The sequence below is a fragment of the Odontesthes bonariensis genome, chromosome 7 (assembly GCF_027942865.1).
Source record: "Odontesthes bonariensis isolate fOdoBon6 chromosome 7, fOdoBon6.hap1, whole genome shotgun sequence".
NCBI lineage: Eukaryota > Metazoa > Chordata > Actinopteri > Atheriniformes > Atherinopsidae > Odontesthes > Odontesthes bonariensis.
This window is the reverse complement of record NC_134512.1, coordinates 8,928,831-8,951,538: the sequence shown is the minus strand read 5'-3', so window position 1 is coordinate 8,951,538 and position 22,708 is coordinate 8,928,831. Positions and strand designations below refer to the sequence as shown.

The 22,708-nt window shown below is 39.7% G+C and overlaps 1 protein-coding gene across 1 annotated transcript in view; it reads right to left on the bottom strand.

Moving 5' to 3' along the window:
- cdh13 (cadherin 13, H-cadherin (heart)) overlaps nucleotides 1-22,708 on the bottom strand; it is a 394,183-nt gene that overhangs the window by 265,705 nt on the left and 105,770 nt on the right. The gene's annotated exons all lie outside the window — the stretch shown is intronic.

Here is a 22,708-nt window from a genome sequence, read left to right as displayed (position 1 = left end):
GGGTCGAAGGTGCAATTTGGACCCGCTAAGATAGCGGGTCGCAGTGTGAAAGGGGCTAATGTCACACACTATCCTCTCAGCTGTTTACCGACAGGCCCACGCATGTACAGAAGACTAAATCAAACCCTCATTATTAGTACAGGCACTTCATAGATGAGTCTTTGACAGATAATGGGCCTCATGCAAAAACATTTTCGTATTTTTATTCTAAATTTCTCTCACTTTTTTCGTACGAAGGTCTTGTACGAACACGCCACGTCAGATTCAACAAACGCTCTTAACTTCGGAAAAAGTGTGTAAACGACCTGCGTAAATGATGAATCCCACCCGTGAGTATTTAAGGGGCACGTGCACGAGGATAGTAAATTTGCATACTCCACACCCAAAATGATACCATATTAGGCTGTGCTTCCTCGCTCCTGTGCCAGGAAGTGTTGAGTGTTGAGTCATGTGAATGGCATCAAGGCGCAAAAAGAACAACTTTAGGCGCTCTGAGATTGAAGTTCTGCTTTCAGAGATCCAAAAAGGAAAATCTGTCATTTTTAACAGTGTCAGCAGTGGAATTATGGGACCTGCTAAAGCGTAGAAATGGGAAGCAATTAGGAGTTCTGATAATTCTGTGTCACCTGTAATGTCAACGAAATAAAAAAGAAATGGTTTAATATGAAAATGGCTTAAAAAATAAAAAAACGTCTCGCCTTGGCCCACGACAGCACGGGTGCTTTGATATGTGTCTCGTGCTCCAATTATGATTGGCAGTCCAGCCACGGCATGAAAGTCCCTCTTAATTTGTACTTGTTGGACAGCGGTGTATGGGAATTTGATGTACCATGGGTGATAAACTGATGAGAGCTTTGATGACCAAGCGGAGCGCACGACTCACAGAGGACTGGGACACCCCCGATCTGTCTCCAATCTCCCTCTGAAAGGTTCCAGTGGCCAAAAATCCAATGGTGGTGAAGACCTGGACGTGTGGTGGAATTGGGTTTGATCGGCGTGTTTCTCTGGAGTTGTGGCTCTAGCAAGCTGCATATTTGTAGCAGCACAGTCCCTGGGAATCTTAATCGCGATGTTAGCCATTCGTCTGTCTCCACATGGGTATATACACGCTCTCTTCCAAGAGCCTGACGCGCTAAGGCATCCAAAAGTACCAAGTCAGCCGCTGGTTACGCTTCCCATTGACCTTGTTTTATACAGAGTCAAATTAAAGGTGGGGTAGGGGATCTTTTTCTGGAACATTTTTTTACATATTGCTTGAAATACTCTTCACAACCCCATTGCAACCAATTAATTAAAAGTTTTAACACAAATATGAAAAGTTTTAGTGGCCTCTAGAACTATCCAATCATTGTGAACGGACCGTTCACAATGATTGGATACTGATGTCGTCTATCAAACTGCAATCTGCTCCTCCCTCCCCCTCCTTCCCCCTGTGCGCGTACCCTGCTCCGTGAACGAATTACGCGTCCAGAAGCTTGGCAGGAAGCTAAACTAGAGCCAGCTTGGCTAGCACCTAGCATTATTAAACGTATAGTTAGCATATACTAAATACTAAATACGGCAACGATCGATGCTTGCTGTCAGAACAGCGCTCGTGCACCTTCGTGCTCATGCGCGTTCATGTACTCTAGAGGCGTGCCTTCGGGGGGAAAGTGAAGAAAAGGTTGGGACTTTTTACCTGTGTATTTTCAAAATGCAGCTTCGCTGGACTCAAAATCCAGGATCTCCTACCCTACCGTTAACCTTCAATTAGTGCATAATTTAAGTCAAACAGAATAATGTCAGCATCATTATGGGGTATAATGTATATATTTATTTATGTTTGCTTAAAAGTAATTAAATATACAATCCTTTACTCAAGCAAACTTGATTGGAATAACAGCGGACTATTTTACGAAACTCCTACGACAGGTCTGGATCACTCGTAAATTATGTTCGTACCTGAAAGAAAAAGTAAAATACAAAAAGATTGGTGAATGCGCAAATTCTCTTAAATCACTCGTACGCACAGTTTACGAACAAATCTATGCGTACGAACGGCTCTTGCATGAGGCCCAATGAGAGGAAATTGTTCTCCTCAAAGGACAGGAAAATGATCCGTCTGAAAAATATATACAGTCTTTATTTATCTGTTGCTTTTCAAGTGCATAATTTAAGTTAGCAAACCTGACAGCGTTTTTCAGCAACTGGGGCTAAAACAGCAGGAAGGTGAACATGAGCAAACGAAATGAGCATGTTTACCCATGAGTAAAACAAATGTACTCTTCAAGGTTTTGCACAGTGCATGCACATCTAAAACTGACAGCAACTGTAAATATCTTGGTGTCTCCATGCATGCTAGAAATGTTTAGTCCTCCAGGCTTGGTCTTTGAAGTTGCCCGTTTCAAGGTTACACCTGCTTAAACATTAATTAATTTAAGTCCCTATTTCAGAGACATAATTGCATTCCTCTCTTGAGTTTTATGTGAAAAAAAGAAAAAGAAAACTTATCAGTGTATCTCAGCGATTGAGATCCCCTAAAGCAAAGCTTGGCAATGTTAACCACGGCAACAGATATAAAAGGAGTGAGTGAAGTTTATTTGAGCACCGTAACAAACTTCAAATCAACCAGTGTTTGTTTGTCAGTGTCAGGGCAAAGCGTTTTATCAAAAAGGAATAGGGCAGGACTGGATGCCAGAAGATGATAGTAAGGCCTGGCAAAGGAAAGCACCAGAAGCTCTGCTAAACTCATATGAAGAAATATAAAATGGCCACTCAGTTTCAGAGCTATACAGTAACTTCATTTATTTATCATTTACAAACCTATACAGCTACCAGCTTTGGTATTAAGACATAATATTCATTGCCAATGGTATGACTAGTATGATTTCTTCTCCATCATTCATCAGAATCAACAGGTAGGGAAAACAAAGTAATGTATCAGCAAGAAGCAGTTACTGGGTCATGTTGAATGTCTAAATTTGATCAATAAACAAAACATAAGATGCAATCAGTGGAAATTTGGAGATTAGAAATGCCACGGTGGATAATTAATCCAGATTAATGCGCAAAAGTGGGGTGTTTGCCACGCAGTTTAATAATCACAGATAAATTAATAATTGAGAGCACAATTAATTTACAGAGGTCAAATGTTATCCCATACGCTTTAAACATATGATTGTAATTGACTGACCATCTGGCTCTACAGGAGCAACAGGGCGAAACACTCAGGGAGGGTTAGCGTATTAGCACTGGAACTAATATCATAAAAGAAGCATCTCACTGCTTCTTCCACATGATTACCACCAAAACAACCACTTTTCCTGTTATCTCCTAGCCTGGGAATTCCCATGCTGCTTTGCGTGCGATTTCATTCACACTGCAAAGGCAGCCTGGAAACCACCGCCCTTATTTTTGCCTGAGTTAGGGAACCAATCACAGAACGGGGGGGGCAGCAAGACGATGACGACGTCTATGCGCGATACCAAAGCTTGTAGAGTGTTAATCCAACATGGCAGCGGACACAGCGTTACCGTTCGATTCAGCCTTAGAAAGTGTTTTAAGTAGCTTAGAACGCAAGTTTACTTTTATTTATTTATTTATTTTTTCTTCTTCTTCCTCGTCGAATTTCTGTCGCTCTACATACGTCATCTGGTATAAGTGATACAATTGGCTATGAATCGCGCGCAAAGCAGCATGGGAAGAACCAGACACCATTTGATAGACATTCGTAGCGCCCAATAAACGGCTCTAGGCATTCGTAAACCACGCCTCAAATACGAGAAAATGCACACCTAGTTCCCAGACCATCATCTCATCGAGATGTGGACGCGTCAGCCAGGCTAGTTATCTCCATAAACTGGCTTAAAATTTACAAATCGTGCCCAATAGACTGTCCAGTTTAAGGTTCATGTCCATGGTTAGCTATGGTGACGTGATGCAAATCAATGGTGGAGTTACAATATCCCCACTGAAGAATCTTTGCACGTGTCTAGGAGTTGCAGAGAGATTAAGGAAAGCTCCTGCTGCAGAAGAGCTGAAGCCACACTGTGTAAACTTCTTGAGTATTCTATGCTTGACACTACAAGTCTGCAGGGCAGGTGAGGGAATTAGCAACATTTCAACAAGTTGTAATGGCAAATTTGGAATGGCAAAATAAACATAGAAATCCTACACAGTAGAATCACAAGACTATCCTAATATGATATAAAAACCGATGGAGTTCATCCAATGGAAATTCATGGACATGGCTTAACAAGTTTGAGCTCCAGATCCAGTCCATCAGAGTGAAATGATCATCCAGTTTACAAGCTGAAATGAATTATGGGATCAGTTTGGGTCTAGGCATACTCCTTGTTCATCAAAATAGAAGGGGCTGCAAATAAGTTGATAAGAGCTTCTGTAAATAATGTATGATATATATTAGTATTTTATACGAATGCCACATGTCTGATGTCACAAACACAATAATTGAAATTATATTAGGTTCTTAAAAATTAATTCATCAACTAATTGAATTCAAACCGTTTTCATCAGTACTTTACCATGAACTTTTTGCATGTACTGAACTTTGACTTGTTATCTTTAGAAGCAAAATAAAAGCTTTAGTTTTCCTCTTTGTCAGTCACGTTCACATCAATTGTCATTGCTGATTCTCCTGCTCTCACTGTACCTCTCTCAAGTAGTTCAGAGAAGGACAGTCTTATACAGAAGTTTAATTAAGGATTGTTCAAAAGGTTGCTTCACTTTTTAATAGGTGCCTTAAAATGCTATCAGGGTCTGAAGATGTTAAAGGCGCTGAGTTTAGTCAGCAGCAGTGTAAAACAATGAACATTTCTGCCAATGCAGTTTATGAATAAACAAGGAGGGGCCAACGTATCATGTGTGTGTGAGGGGTGGAACCAAAGCCATTCACGGAGCTCCAGAGTAGAAGATTTCACCATTTTGGCAAGGTAATTTTATTTTAGAAATTCCACTTTTAAACCACTACAACTGGTTCACCTGGAAAAGCTTTGCCCGAGGCAGTCCTAGTTTACAGTGAACGGCTTTGATGGGCAGGAAGAAAGAATGGAGGAAAAACATGTATTTTATGCAATTTAGCAACAATTCCTCCAACTGAAATAGCTATGAGTCGTTTGCCCTTCAAAGCGTGATCATAATAACCTCCTAAACAGCAGGGTTAGATAACAAAACGAGTTGGGTGGTAATAGAAAAAAATTATGATTGGGGATAAAATGCATTCTTTTTACAACACCAAAATACTCTCATACTCTTTATGAGCAGTTGCTCGCCTGACAACTAAAGGTAGTGTATTCTTTGAACATAATTATTGACCATATCTGCACAAACAAATGCCACATGGGCAAATTTGGATGAAGGGGATAGTTTTAAATTTAGTCATAGTTTGTCTGACATGTGGTATGTAATGGTGATTGTTTTCTACAAATAAAGACGCTGAGTTACTAGCAATGAGGAGAAACTGTAAAACATGTTCAGCTCAGCTTGTGTCTGAAATTCAGAGGGAAGCTTGTGGGCAGGGTTGCGCTGCCAAGAGAATTATACACAAGCAGCTTTATAGGGGGCATAATGTTAGATTATATCAGTTATAAATGGTACTGTCAAATGGTATAACTCGTTTGAAAAATGAAATACAATTCAATTAAAAAGTCTGTATTCTGCTAAGTAGTCAGTAGCAGTCAGTTGTAGAAAATTTCAGCAATGTGATGAAAACAAAATGCCAACAAGTTCTGTTCGACAGTGTAACTACTTTTCTTTTATTTCCCCATAGAATAGAAATTTATATATATATATATATATATACATACACACATACTTTTGTGAGAGGTACTTTTTTATATGACTGTATGATTGCCCCTGCTTCATTGTTTTATCTTGTTGATTTTTTTGCAACTGGTTTGTTTAAAAAAATACACAGAGTGGATACTATTATCATCTTCATAAAGTTAAAAACAATTACTGCTGAAAGCACAAACCTAGCCCTCGCATTTCCCTCTCCACAAATATGCTTCTGCCTCAAAGTGCTGTCACATTCTTTAAACACCGGTTGGAGTCCCCCTTCTGCACTTGCACATGCTCAGTGGTAAAAAAATAAACATTACCATAATTACTATCTTTGTTCAGCAATTATGTTATTTAAACTATGCAAGGGTTTAGTGCCTGGGGCTGTTGAAATTAAACCTGGCACATTTTCATGGACGATATGGAAGGATCTGGTGCAAAAAAAAGCTGAGCAAATAGGCTTTAAATATGCAGTTATGTTTGTCTGTCTAGCATGGACTGTAGTATTTCCACATGAGCTATGATATAAAAACCATACAGTCTCTAATTAATTCATGACCCCCAAATGGATATCATTTTATTCAATTTCTAATTTAATTCATTTAAATTTTTTTATTTTTCTTTCTTTACTCTTTTTTTCTTCATTTTCATTATGGAATTGTAAGACGTTCAAGTGTGCAAATTACTGCCATCTAAAGCGACTCAAAAAGCTCTAGTTGACAGGTCCTGCAAGCTCATTTGATAATGAATAGAAAAGAAAAGACTACTGCCTTTAAAGTGGACACTGGAAAAGGGCGTACTTTCTTATTGGGTGTTTGGGAGCAGATCCTTAGCAGAAGCTGGGCACTATTCATGATTTTCATCAGTGCCGGTAGAGTGTACCTGTGCATCTGTAAAACGAAGGCACAAGATAATATGCCATATGGCACTAAAATTAGAAATGTCATCATGTATATTTTTGCTGTGGCTTCATGCATCGCCCACGTTACAGACCCCCAGAGGAGCTAATAGAACACCCTTTACTCATGTGCAAGCAAGTTCAACGCTGTGGTTATAGATTTATTCTGTCGAAAGAAAAGGAGGTATTATTAGTCAACTCATTTAACTGCCAAGCTGGAAAAAAAGCAGCAAACATCCAACGTTTCAAATTAAACAGCTCTGTGATGCTGTCACACACATAGGAATACAAAAAAATACACTGAAACACACACACACACCATTTGCCCATTCAAATCCATAAGCAAGAATAAATTCATACAAAAGTCTACATCCAGCAACAAACAGGCACCCAGCAATGCAGTCATAGAAATCGATAGACTTTCAGGAAGCCAGTAACACCCAAGCTGAGTCGCAGAGGCTCTGGCCAAGTTACTCAGCACTTTCCCTGGCCACTTAAGAGAAGTCATACTGGGCTGAGAGCCAAGAACCAAACATAAGAAAGAAGGCAATGGGGAAGAGCAAAACTTTTGACATCATTCTGAAAGTTATTTCGTCAATTCTATGACAGGATCCATCATCATTTTCCTAGTGAGAGCACAATTCTTTTAAAATGTTTGGTCAAAGATCTTGTTGATGTATGGCCTTTGCTGGTGCGGATAAAAATGCACTGTCAAGGATTTAAAGGAGTGAGTAATACATTTTTTTTGCCTTCTATCTGAATTTCCTTTCTGCCTTAGCTACACTAAGACAGTCCATCTATATCAACTATTTGTTTTCTTTTATTTAATTTCTATTTGTTATGCCTGCTGTAATGGCCTGCAGATGGACATCTCAATAGACCAAATGTTTGATGCTCTCTGAATGAAAAATCTTATACATGAAAACACAGAATCATACTATCAGGGACAATCCTAAATCCCTATTCTGGGAAGTACAATGTGTTCCAGACACATTTCATTGTGTTAGCTGCTGAGCAAATGGAGCAAATTTCAAAATGGATCATTTCAAAATAACCAGATAAAAATATATTTCACAGGTCGCAAAGTTACTTGTGTCGCAAACAGAATGGGAGACACAAGCAGAGAGAGATTGTTCCTTTTTTTCACTGATGTGGTGAAAAAATGTTCTTCTGTATTCTAGCTTTTATATCAGAATATGAAACACAAACACAGTAAAGGAAAAACAGAATGAATGTGGCCTATGGACACAAGAAATATAATGCATTAGCAGTTACAGGACACTTGATGTATTTTCTTTTTTTTCCCCAACTCAAAACAACCTTTTTTTTATCTGTAATAAGTATTTCAAAAGTAGCAGTCCTGATAATTCAAAGAGAACACAGCTTTCTAGATTTCCCCCTTTCCTTCAGAGTTTTATAACTGTTTTTTTGCATGTTAAAGCTGCAGTCTGCAACTCTTTTTCAAGCATAATGCCTGGAACTGTCTTATTTTAAAATAATCAGTCACAACATACTGTGCCTTTTCAGACAGTTGGCTTAAGGAGAAAAGATCAATTTCAGTGCATTCCAGACAAAAATATCCAATACTCAAAAAACACATATACATTCCAACATCAGAGTCCGTGAAACTATTCCTGCAGAAACCAAAAATCCAATCATGAGTCTGTGAACGAGCTAGATATGGACTCCTTAACTCCAGATAAAAATGGTCAGAACTGGTCCTTTCAGCTGTGCAAGCCACACTTCAGCAGTTTTAAATCCACATCAGCCTCTAAATATGTCTACTACTACTACAAAAAACTGAGGGATAGAATATAACTCAGGATGCTAAATTTACCTTTTGAGTGAAGATAATAAGCTGTAAATATCTGACACAAAAATGGCACATGAAAATATAAAGAAGACTCGACAGCTTTTCCAATTCTGACTGACACCTTCATTCTCTTTGAAAAGTTAAAACTCTAGCTGAAGTTTTGTCATGAAGAAGAGCTAAGTAAGAATGACGGATGCCTATGTTTTGTTGCTAAAATAGTATTTTTTCTCTTCATAATTAGAGATGCACTGTCTGTTGCGCATGAACTTGGAATATATGAGGAATGCTTTGCAAGACGGTTACAGAATAATGAGGTGCGATGCTTGAGTGGATGATTTGTTTGTGAAAATGACAGAAAGGGAAATATGTGACTTATTTGAGGACTGTTCTCTAAAAAAAACTCATATCTAAAGTCAAGAAGGATAAACATAACTGCAATGGAAGAAAGAACTGGTTGCAGCCACAGACACACCTATAGCTATGCAACTGTAAGCAGATTCACCCTGTGGCAGACTGTCTAAATTGAGAGCTGAAGTGCAACAGACCTTCTACTTACACGCTAAAATGTTTACATAATATTTTCATATTATTTGGGAGGAATTAAATTGCTATAAAGTATCAGCGTGACAATGCTAATTTGATGGGAAGGGGTTTCTAAAATTGCAACACAAACTTCTTCTCATACTTGAAAATTAACTTTATTGGGAGAGAACCAGAGCTAAGTAAGTATTCCCAAGAGTGGGAGAATTTCTCTAAAAACAATGGTATACATGTATCGTGGTCAAAACCATACCAAAACATCACTGCCTCAGATAACAGAAAGCGTTTCAAATCAAGAAAAATTCTGTTGTTGTGCACACAGTTTGAAGGAAAAGTCTACGTGCGGTAAAGACAATAATGTAGAAAACATCCACTTGACAATTAATTCTGTGGGAGTGGTACCTCCATCCAAAGGAAAGACCCAAAGTGCGGCATGATATCCTTTGTAACTTATAGCTGTTGAAGAACTATCACCACACAACTAACAGGAAAACCTGGCCTGTCCGAAGCAAAAGGGCTTTCTTTCACCCCTAAATCAGAAGCCGACTTTTGTTCAGAATTAATCGAAAAGAGAGAAGAAAAAACAAACACGAAAAAAATTCACACATGTTGGGACAATCATGTATCTGCTTTGTTTGAACCAGAGCTGCTGATTTACTTTGAGCAGGATACCCGCACATAGGAAAATAAGTGTGTCCGGAGTTTGCCAACATAATTCAGTCAGAGAGTCTGCATGTGACATCAGGGATAGACTTAGGGCTGGGCGGTATGGCCTAAAATGTATACCCCGGTAAAATTTGAGCCACTGACGGTATACGGTATAAATCGCGGTATGGTACTTTTGTATATAAATTACAACAGAACAGTATCTCAGTGGTTACCATAGCACCAAATAAACACTTTCAATCAGGATGTTTGCAGCAATATTAAATTAAATGTATTGTGCAAAACAGAAAACACAGGAAATATAAAAAATATATACGTTATATTTATATTTAAAAAATAAGAAAAGGTACATTTCCTCGAATAAACTCTGTGAGAGAAAAGCCGCTGCCTCTTGGATAACGTAACTTTCATAGGCGCCACTTATTCAACATGCTCAAATATGCGTCATGTTTCAGACACCCCATTTGTGCACGTTAAGCTAACTGCTTGTTAATACAATAAGTGTTTTATTACTTTGCATGTCTTCCAAAAGAGAAAATAATCAGGATTTTGAGGATGTTACCGTTACACACCAGCTGAGATGCAGGGTAGCAAAACATTATGGGCGTGAAAACGAAACTTAGAAAATCGGCTCGGCGGATGCGCAAAACCACAAAGTAGCAAATCTCGACAAGTAGGAGAAGTCGACAGAACACCGGCTTTGACTTGTTTCATATTCCGGAGCATGGTTAGCCCGCAGGTGGTAAAACAAATTACTCGTGTTACCTTGTCTTGCGATTACTGTCGCACGGCATATCCAATGCCGTGCGACAGTAATCGCATTATGTTCAAAACTTTGCATTACTGCCATCTACAGGACTCATGAGCTATTGCAGTATAAGGTATGGCAAAAAAATCTCTACCGTTGGTGAAAAATAACGCATAAGGTATGATACCGTGCATACCGCCCACCCCTAGATAGACTTAAACCATGATGAGAACTATGTGACTCACTTTCAAACCTATATAACTGTTTAGATGTTCCCTATTTAGCAAGGAACAGGATTTGTTTTTGGTATTGCAGGTGCATGTGCTTAAAGCTGCAGTCGGCAAGTTTTCAAAATTACGAATCTAAAGTCGGAAAATTCGAACTGATACAACTTTCAGGTCCCTCCCCCAACCTCTACCAAGCTCCGAATCGCCCCCCAAACCCCTCCCCCTCTGTGGACGAGGTTGTGCACGTGAGTTCACACCAGTGTGAGCGCACACAAGCTGGGGCAGACTCACGCTCAGCAGCGTGTGCACAAGCTGTGATTGACAGGTAGGATTCCTCCACCCTAACTTGATTGGTTAAAAACAGCCGGGAGCGCTCGGTTTTTGCAAGCATGATTACAGGCTTCAGAGGGAGCTACAGATTTCGTTATTTTTCCTAAACAGCCTATTTAATATTCTACTTCCAGAATCCCATGACAGTTCAAGCTAATATGACTAAAAAAAAGTTGCCGACTGCCGCTTTAAGCTCCAGCCAAAGCCCTTTGTCTCTTTTCTTCTATGGAACACATAATCTTACAAAATCATCTTTTGAAAAGTCAACATTTACAAAAAACAAACAAACTCTGCATTTGCCCCTATGTATGATTAAATGTTTCACAGCCAGCTATGAATGAAAAAATGCCATGTACAAGCCAGGTCGGAGCGGTGTACAGTACTTTTGAAATTGCCTTGTAATCATAAAGTAGGCATGCTATTTGGGGCTTGTAGTTTTCATACTTCTTCACACTGTGCATACACCCACTTCTCTCAAAATTTGTTTACAATCATTTTTGAGAAAGCTTTCTCTTGATGGAAGCCTCCTGTTGAGCATGAGAGGATCCGGCTGAAAAGTCTTCTGGTCAAATTCCTGGAAGTTTACCCAGGCGGCGGGGAAGGGGATGATGGTGCTCATTTGCATACACTACTCCGGTTGACAGCTAAGCTATAGCAAAACAAACTAAACTTTACGAAAACATGTGTATACCTCTTTTTTAAGCTTTGGGTGACATTGAAGGTGAAAATTCATACTTTTAAAGCTATATTTAAGTCTGAAAACATGAAAAAGTAAACCATGGGACCTTTAAAAGACACTCCTTCGGACGACAGGCCTGGAGGATATTCCAAAGCAGGTTCTTACATGGTTCAAATTGCTTTTGCTAACTGGTTGTGAACTCTGATCATTTTAGACCATCATTTCCTTTTAGAAACTAGATCTGCTGACATGCCATCAATGGAATGGAATTTATCCAATAATGAATCCAGACAGTATTTACTTGCTTGCCAAAATGTCCTCCCTATCCCTCCATAAAGCTGCAATTAAAATCATCACGTCACTAACTGATGACTAGCCTTTTAGTGAACAGCCTGGACTGAATGCAATGTGTCGATTTATTCTAAATTCCAGTTGTGCTGTTAATGGTTATTAAACCTCAAAGATGCCCAGCACTTAGCAGCAGTTATTTTCCCCCTATAAGTAGGTTAAGCAGAGTTGACATGTGAGTACAGGAAGGAAACAAGACTGATATTCAGCAGGGGTAATACTAAGAGTGAGAGAAATGCAGGACAGACACTGAGTGAGCTATGGTATATCAACTAGTGCCAAACTTCCATCCACAGTAATGGTGCATCTGGCAACCACAGTCCCTTTGCCCCTGTTGCCCTGTGATTGCAGCCTTACAGGCTGACTCTCAGGGCTGCTGATGCCTGTCTGTTTACTGGTGGCGTGAGGTGCCTGTTCACGGCCAGCAGCAGGTGGGCTGTTGGAAAAGTAAGATATTTGTCTTTTTGCCATATCAATAATGAAAATGACATCTCTAAAAAAAATCGAATGCATTTTAGAATAAATAAAGCCAACTAATCACACATGGTACATATGAGATGTGATCTGACATGGTGCCTTGTTATTTCTGATTGCATGTTGTTTGTTTCTGACAAATAATTAGATATAAAAGTGCAGCGAGAATCAATTTGTATGGCAATAGTGGAAGAAATCATTGTGCAAGTTATTATACTTCCAGAAATTATCAGCCAACTTTGCAAATGTCCTCACCAATTACAGTGCCTTAGCATCTTTCAGCTTTTTGTTTACTCCGATCTACTTCTTTACTATGTTCTCTTCTAACGTCTTAATTCTCTGAAGAAGTTCTGAACATCATGTCCCATATCCAGCAGTTTCATTCCTTCATTCAAATATCTTGTTTAAATGTTTCACATGTGACATGCAACATAACATTATTGCACTCTTGAAATTACTGCTGAAGCTCTTCATAAAGGCAATGTGTTATACCAAAGTGTTTCTAAGATAGTTTGTTATTGATAAGATAACCTTCTTAACTTTATAACTAATCAGTAATCAACAACCAGGATCTCTTCAACATTGTGGCATTCTGATACTGACTTGGATATTAGTTGTTCAGTCTGTAAACAGTTTATTCTGTTGCTACACTACCTTTCAAAGATATTACATAAAGTAGGGTTGGGTAGATAGACAAGAGATGGACCTGAAGAAGAGAAGACAGGAGCTGTGTCTGAGGTTTGAAGGACTTTTGGTCATCAAGTGGTTGTGCCCCTGTCTGCTCTCAAGAGCAAGAAGGAGATCCAATAGTGAACTTATATTCTGAGAGCGTGGAGTCTCTTCAATGTGTTTTCATTAGTGCCAACATTGTTTTAAGAGTTGAGTAGTAATTAGACACCTGTTTGCTAACACATTTGACCCTGTCAACATTTTAATTTCACTGAAATGTTCACAAATTGTTGCCACTGCCCCTTAGTTGCTAATAGTTAAGCAGAAACAAGCAGTTGATTATGTAAACTGTTTCATGTAGAAGATGATTTGGAAGTTAACTCGTCCAACAATGCTGATATCCTGTAGGAAAAAAACAAATCTGGTTAAAACTAATGATTGAAGGTAAAAATCAATGAAAGGGTCAATAAGCTGTTTGGAGGATACTGCTTACATTCAAAAAACAAGCTAAAGACAAGCAGATATTTTTGGGATTGTGAAACTAAAAGGAGTAATTCCCACTCTAAGGTAAGCTGTTTTGAAAATACTCCTCGGCCATCATTATGTTACATTTTCATACCAATCTGTGTAAAACAAACATAAGCATAGTCCAGCAAAATCATCCTGAGTTAGATGCTTGTTACATTACATTACATTACATTACATGTAATGTAATGTAAAGATGCTTGTTTAGATCACATCTTTAAAACAAAAGCTGGCAGCATGACATCACTGTAGAGTAAGTCAAAATTGTTCATGCTGTTTTCTTTATTTACTAATAATTTGTGATGTAGCATAAAACGTCCACTTCATAGCCTCCATTTTTAAGTTCTCTCTTGTAACATCATTCCATCACTATTCTATCCAAACCTTCCTAACTACAAGTACTAGCTGCTGCCAGCCTGCAGTTACAAGCTGACCCATATAAAAGGTGAATTCAGCCCTGGGCCATATAAGTCACCAGGGACCAGCATGAAGTCTTTCTTTAACGTGGCTCACTTCAGAAGTACAGTGTCACCTGTTAGAAATCAATACAGACCTAGGGTAAACATACTGTACATGCAATGCTCAAATTACAAACATATTGTCGGTAGAAACACCCCACCCCTCGCACGGATGCACTTGCTCACACATACACACTTGCATACCCGTATTAGTAATGGCCTTTCTTGTAATTACAGTCGTTTGTCAAAAGCGTACCTTGATTTATGGCCAAATTAAAAATACACCGGAAAAGAAGCTGCAGGTCCTGGTAGCTCTGGCTACAGAAGGTGATTAATGCTACGCCATTAGAGGCTTGAGAGTGGCATGATCCGGATGTGCACCCTGCCATGCAGAGTAAAGTATGAGCAGAAGTAGAGTAGAGTAGGAGCAGAAATCCATGTGTATACAGTCCCTGAATGACAGAGTAGGTACGTCACGGCTGATAGATCAGGGTGGCTTTGGTCGAGGTGGCAGTGGGTGGGGGTAGAGGAGGTCATCTTGCCAAAATTAGCAAGTGGAGCATGTATTCGACGTAGCTGTTTTAATTCATGGTGAAGGTAAACTGTTTGCAGCTTCCATTTCCAAACAGGGATATATGACCATTTTATTTTTCTCCTTCCCTTTTTGCTTGCCTACAAAAAAATGGTTAAAATATGTTTTTACTGTGCTGGTACATAAACATGCGTTTTGCATCCCTGCTATTCTGGGAGAAGGATTGATTGACTTGAGGTTTGTCTAAGGTAACTATGGGGAAATGATAAGGTATTCATTGACACTTGGTGTGCTAGGTTGTACAACATAAAGCAACAAGGGATATATTCAATGTTCGGACAAGAGAAGAAGAGTGAATACACTCCAGCAAATAAATCATAAACCCTTCTTTCACATGAAGCATGATGGACTATTTCATGAAAGATAAATATGTCTTTGTGTCTGTGCTCCTCCGTGTTTTTCCACGATTTTACTGTGGGTTCCTGGGCAGGAAGGGCAAACTTAGAAAGCACAGCAGAGTGGGAATAAAGCAAAAATAAAGCAGACGAGAGAGCTCTTCCATTTGTCCAATTTATCTATAACCACTAGACTGTATCGGAATTCAAGTACTTTTAAATTGCCTAGGTGATAAAGTCTGAAGGAATACAGGCAAGAGACAAGAATCGTGCCAGCAAAAAGATCTTCGGAGCTCAATGCTGTTAATAAGCCTCGGGCCTTGTGCCAGTCGCGAGAGCTTCACGTCCACAGACCTCTGTTGCAAGTTTTGCCAAGACTGAAGAGGACAATTTCCTTGAGGCAATCATTTTTTAGGTCAAGTCTTATAGAATGCTTAATTGAGACAAGTGAGTAATCCTAAAGGCTGCTATGTTTTTAGGAGTAATCATATATGGGGGTGGGTTTGTAGAAAGGCCTGTGCAGAGCCACAGTTTTCTCTGCAGGAAACAGATAAGGAGACTCTCCTCATTTCTGCTCCACATTTTATCAGCAGTCAGAGTGGTGTGCCCCATAGCTTCATACTACACTACAAAATCCAAAGTGTGTTTCCTCCAAGGTTTGCATAAATTAACAGAATGTAATGTCTTTTCATGATGGCCTCTTGAAACAAGCATACTCCTAGTTATAAGTGTTCAACTGCACAGGAACAACATTACTAATGCTATGAAACACCATTATTTCTTACATTATGTCTGGCAAGTTGCAGACAGCCAACCGTATCAACATCATTGCCATCTCTGATTGGGAAGTGCCAAGGCAAGAAACAAGCAAGCCTGCAGAACTAAGGTGAGCTATAACACCATCTCAAAATCAATACATTTCATTGCTGAAATTCTCTGTTTCATGATAGAACCCACTGAGAGAAAGCTATTAAAGTTACTTTCAGAGCTGAAAAACTAATTTTTCCTTCAGTAAATGTCATTCACCTCCTCACCTGCCTAATGTGTCACCCTGTGACAACGCTTGGTCGTCCAATAACCGGAAGGTTGGCGATTCGATTCCCACTCTCGCCACTCAAAAAAGATTGGTGGAACTGATAGCTGGAGGGGTGTCAGTCCACCTCCTTGTCACGGCTGAGGTGCCCTTGAGCAAGGCACCGTACCCCCCATGCTCCCCGGGCGCTTCATGGCTGCCCACCGCTCCAGGTTGGCATCTGTCTCTGAGTGTGTGACCCTGTGCATGTGCGTGTGTGTGTCAAACAGGTGCCAACCTGGATGGGTTAAAAGCGGAGGACAAATTTCGTGTGTATGCATGTATGCATGACAATAAATCTGATCTTAATCTTAATCTTAATCTTAAAATAAATATGGCACTTCGTTTTCCAAAATGAATGACACATGCTATGGGTCTTTCCGAAAACAATTTATTTTCTGTGCATCTGCAGAAATTTCACTTTTTTTGTAGTGATACTGACTACTGTTTATGTGAAGCAGAACGTCACATAAAGTCATGCATTAAGCCTTCAGGAAATAATCATTTCATCAAATATATTTTTAGTTAGATCCACGTTATATTTTTCCTTATACCTGATTGAATTTTAAGTCCTTACTAAAAAGTAATGTCTACATTTTCTACATTAAACCTTTAAAGTTTTTTTATTATTTTCTTATACTTGATATGGATTTTGGAACGAGAAAACATTGCTAAAAATAGTATGGATGCAGTTACAGTGACATTGCTCACTGATTTCTGAACCACCCTTTTGAAGCATCGAGTTTAACTCAAGCTTCATGTAAACCTAGAAAAAGGGCTGCAAAGTGTTGCTTGTTGTCCTAGGATTCTATTAATTCATTCTTAGGCCAGAAATATACTTGCTTTGGATTATGGATACACACGTTTATCCCGGCTGCCTCTTTGTTTGGAGCGTCCCTTGCATCCTCAACAATTAGCGCTACGCGCTTGCAAAGCTCATTTTGCGTAAAAAGGGTAAATTGAAGGGTAAATTTCTGTTATTTTGGGGGCTCAAAATTAAACAAATTAATTAAATAAATTAACCAAGTAGCTGCACTACCCAAAATTCAATTCAACCAGTTAAACCGAGCATCAGTTTAGCGGAACTAGCGGAAATGTAATTTTTCCGTTCCGCCACTAATTCGACTGCGACTGAAATCGAGACTCGTCAGACCAGGCAGCGTTTTTCCAATCTTCTATTGCTAAGTTCTGGGGAGCCTGTGTGAATTGTAGTCTCAGTTTCCTGTTGTTAGCTCACGGGAGCGGCACCCGCTGTGGTCTTCTGCTGCTGCAGCCCATCTTCTTCAAGGTCCCACGTGTTGTGCGTTCAGAGATGGTATTCAGCCCGTCTGGCACCAACAACCAGGCCACGTTCAAAGTCACTTAAATCCCCTTTCTTCCCTATTCTGATGCTCGGTTTTAACTTCAGCGAGTTGTCTCGACCCCCTCTAAATGCCTAAATGCATTGAGTTGCGGCCATGAGATTAGCTGTTTGTGTTAAAGGAGAACTCCGGGGCATTTGAAGCGCATTTCCATTGCTAGAGGTTGTCAAATACTGATTGTAGGACACAGACAGGTGCAAATCTGCGCTCCCTGTGTGGAGATCGCGCTGTTCGCTCAGCCTGTCATGCGAGGCTAATACGTGGTGGCTAGGGGCAAGCGCTAACCCTTCCACGTAAAACAACAACTTGCACACAGCAGAAACGTCACACCACTTTATAAACCATCCGACAATAAAGTCACAAGCCTTACCATCAAAACCATATGCATGGTTCTCACATTACTGGCATGGGGACGTTACAAAACAACTTTGTAAACAGCATGTAACTCACCGGTTAGTTGTACGCTCGCGCATGTGAAAGCCCAAAAGAGTCGATGGACGATAATCCCATATACAAAGCAATTATCTTCTCTAGAAAAACTGCGTTCAAGTATTTAAAACATTACAACAATACATGCCCAGTAATATTGTTGTAATGTTTTAAATACTTGAACGCAGTTAGCGCTTGCCCCTAGCCACCACGTATTAGCCTCGCATGACAGGCTGAGCGAACAGCGCGATCTCCACACAGGGAGCGCAGATTTGCACCTGTCTGTGTCCTACTATCAGTATTTGACAACCTCTAGCAATGGAAATGCGCTTCAAATGCCCCGGAGTTCTCCTTTAAGGAGCAACTGAACAGGTGTAATAGCAATAAAGTGACGGTGGTAAACAACATAAAATGGTTGCGTTTCAGTGATTTCAACTTCAACCATTTTTTTTTTTTAAAGGTGCCACAGTGTGAAAGGCTGGTGAGAAAGTGACTGTTTTCCTGAATTATCTCAGACTGATAACAGTCAAGACAATGAAACTTGAATGATTGTTCCTTAGACCTTAAACTGGCTACACACAGGAGAGACAGAATCTATATTTCTTCACAGCCATAATGTGTTGCCTATTGATACAATACTGAATAAAAAAATATTACTGCAATAAATGAGACCAAAACAGCAACAATATGTGGGTTAAAAGCTATAAACACAAAATGAAGGCATTATTTATATTAAGACTTGCATTTCTTAGCAAAAGGTTTGTTGTTCTTCTTCTGAATATGTGCTTATAACCATAGGGAGTTTGAGATTCTTCCCAGGGAGGGCAAAAAAAAACAACGAAAAAAACACCCAACCAATAGGGTATGCAACCGGCATTCTGACATCCCGTCACTCAGACATGACGCCACTGCGACATCCCGCCATACCGACACTTTGATACCACCATTCCGACACTTTGATACCACCATTCCGACACTTTTTTGATACCACCATTCCGACACTTGTTGGGAGCTGTCAGGGGAGCTGTCAGGGTCGGACTGGGAAAAAAAAAATCGGCCCTGGTAAAATAAATTGAGGCAATTGTCACAAAAACAAATAGCATCCGTTTTACACTGCCAAATGAAATATTGGCTACACAACGAGCCCCTCGTCAGCCCTCATCATCAGTAAATTTGTGAGTGGGTGCGATCAGTCTTGCTTGACTTGCGTGTTGGAATGTCTCTCTCTCGGGCATTTGTAGCTGGTGCAGCCCTATTATTGCATGGCGAGCTGTCCACGCGTGTGGTGCTGAAATCGCGTGTCGGAATGGTGGTATGTTGAAAAGAAAAAAATCATACCGCCATTCCGACAAAAGAAAAAATTAAATTTGGAATGACGGGACGTTTCATTTCTTAAAAAAATGTCACCATTCCGACAATTGAACGTCAATGTCGGAATGTCGGAATGTCGGTATGTCGGAATGGCAGCATGTAACCGTCTAATAGACTGTCCCGAGATCTGAGCCCACCACACACTGTGAAGCATATATAGCAGTGCATTACAACTCATATATGTAGCATAACATCATGGTCTGATATATTTACTGTCACTGTGTGTGCTTTATGTCACTTATAAATATTTATATATTTTTTTCATTATATTGTATTTTTTTCAAATTAATTTGGAAACACAGTAATTAACTCTTTTGACCACCAGGGGGGGCAATGCCCTCGCTGCCCTCCCGCAAACTCCGCCGATGCTGAGTAACTCACCTGTCACTCAAAGTGCCCCACCCATAATTATGGATACATTTAATGGTTAATACGGTTTAAATCAGTGAAGTTTAAAAAATAATAATAATACTTTGTAACGTGCACAGGTGTCAAGAAAGGAGAAATTAGCTGTAATGAACAAATTTGATTTTTCCAGTAGGCTGTAAATATGCTTATCTCTACTCATAAATTGGATATTTGTGGAGTCAGTGGAGATGGATTTGCTTTTGCAGCCAGGCTCAAGTAATCATTCAAGGAAATGTAGTTCTTTGGTACTTGGTCGTTTGCTTTATAATTCTCCTCCTGAGATTGCTGCTTTAACAATTACATTGGATAATGAAACTTGATATGAGTCGCAAAGTTAGTCAAGATGAATGATTTCCCTCAAGTATGCACTTAGCCCAGTTTACCAAAATGATGACAACGCCAGCAAAGCAGATTTGTCAGAAAAATAACACTTTTTTGTAATGTCAATATAACAGGTCTGTACATTAGTTTGTGTATTTAAACAGATCATTTCTGTTTTCACCTGCAATGACTTTTAAGAACAGTTATGTAAGATGAAACGTGAAGGCAACGAAAAACAGGCAGTACTCATCGCTGAATTAAGAGCTTTAGAGAAAACAGTAGTACTGAAAAGAAAAGAAAAAAAGAAAAAAAACAGTAGCTCGGCTACCAGCACTGGGGAAAAAACACAGAGAAAGTGACTGTTTGCACACTGATTGTGTATGCATTTGTTTCTCAGATATGGCCATTAGCCGAGATGGATGTCCTTGAACCCGAGTCTGTGCCAACAGGTATCTCTTGCTCACAGACCACCCCTCCATTTGTATTTACACAGAGAGGTCTACTGCAGGTGGCACAGGGCTGAGCAGAATTTACATAAATTTGCATGTGTCACTGGACCCGGCTGCAGCCCCTGGCAAAGTGATTCCCACTCACACTCAGCAGACAATTTGTTCAAATGTAACAAAAAAGGATTGTGGGAAGATAGAATAGCATCAATGCTCTCTCTAAATCCCACACAGACTGGTGAATGTGCCAAATTATGAGGGCTAACAAAAGGCCTTGCCTTTCCTTTCAATTGACATCACACACAAGACACACTGACAACATAAGATCCTGTGTTTTTCTTTGATCGCTGTCATGAAGTGAACACTGTTATTCATCCATGCAGGTGTAGCAGAACAGTCCCTGACAGAGCCGTACAACATATTCCAAATGCAGTCTTTAGTTTAAACTTGTATGCTAATATCACGTTTATGGTTTATTCTCTTTGTAGTTCCTCCATCAAGGTAGAGGTATATTTTCAGCACTGTTCGCTTATCTTTCAGCAAGTTAACAGAACACTGCTAAAGTCAATTTTGTGAAAGACAGGGCACAGAGCTTTCTTTGTATTTGACTTCCGTAGTTGTAACAGGAAACTTGTTTTTATCATAACTGTAAAGCTTGAGACCATGCTGAAGCGGTATGCACAAATAAGCTGCTTTAAATCTTTTAGTAATGAATTAAAATCATCAGCAACAATATAACAACTCTGTTGTGCAGTTATATGCAAAAGGATCAATGAAGCAGTGTGTGCAATGCATGCAATCATCCATAATGTGTGTCTTAGATTCGTCTTTTTAGAACTCAGCTACAACCACGTGCCTACATTTCTGTGTACTGACTGTGCATGTATACGTGTGTGGCCACTGCTTCTTTCCATAAGAAGCATTGAGCAGTGGGACCCCCACCCTGGTGAGTGGTGTTTCTGCTGACAGGAGCATATTCAAGGTAATGGAACCACTCTGTAGTCCCAGAGCAGAGCACCAAGGCAGAACTGAGTTCTGTCTTCGACTACACGCACCAATGAATCTCTAGATGACAAAATGCCTCACTGGCTGACCGAATCAAGTACAATAAAGCTCAAAAAGAAGAAAGGAGATTGAAGGAGAAATTCACAGATTTGTCATATTTTGCTGTCTCGGCAGAAAAGTATGTATATTCAATTGGAAAAGCTGTCTATCAGTCGAGAGCAGCACAAAGAAAGTTTATTTTGTATAAGAGCACCTCTTAAAGTACTTTGGCGATAAAAGAAGTAAATGTGTATAAAGATGCAGCACACTGTGCATGTCACTGAAGCAGGTAATTATATTCTGCTACTGTAGCCTTGTTATGTGGAGAACAATTGGGAGAACAGCAGGATGATGAAATAAATAGAGGAAACTGAATAATGAGAGAGAAATCAAAACAAGTTTCACAATAAATGACAGACTACATTAACAAGCTATAAATTATTCCTGTTTGCATTTACATACTTTCATTGTATTTCATCATATCATAAAGATAAAAACAACAATAACTGAGTGAAACATCAGATGAATTATTAAGCAAATGAATTAGTAAAAACTTCTCTGGCTCTGTAGTAAAACTAACACAAGCTGTCGCCATCTTGTCGATTTCTGTGGAAAGTCATGTCAGCCGCCATAACTCACAACACCCGAGGAGCAAACTGCTAGCCGGCAGACATTATTGCTGATCTCTGTGGAGATGAAGTGGAGGCGCATAGATAGGGATTGCTGCACTGCCCCAGAGGAGCACACCGGACCAATAAGTTGTGGCAGTAATGTCGAATCGAGATTGGACTTGTGGTTCAAGTTTTGCAATACTGGGGATGGTGGGGAATCTAACTGGTCGCTGCAGTAATGGAAGGGTGATGAAGCTGAGTTACGATGGGCTCAGAGATGGAACTGAGAAAGAATCCACAGCCGAGAACTATACAACCTCAATCTTAAGTGCTTTGTAAATTTCAAGTGCATTGATAATAAATCTGCTGAGATCAAACACAAACGTCTGCATATAGAAGACAACTCACAGGCTGTTGGGGACAGATTTTTCAACCCTTGAAAGTCAACCCTTGCATGACAATATAATGGGACTGAGAAGCCTCCAGAAAAATACGCAAATAGTTGCATATGAGCACAAAACACACAGTTAACTGCGCAGCCCAAAGCTGTCTTCAGGGGAAAAAG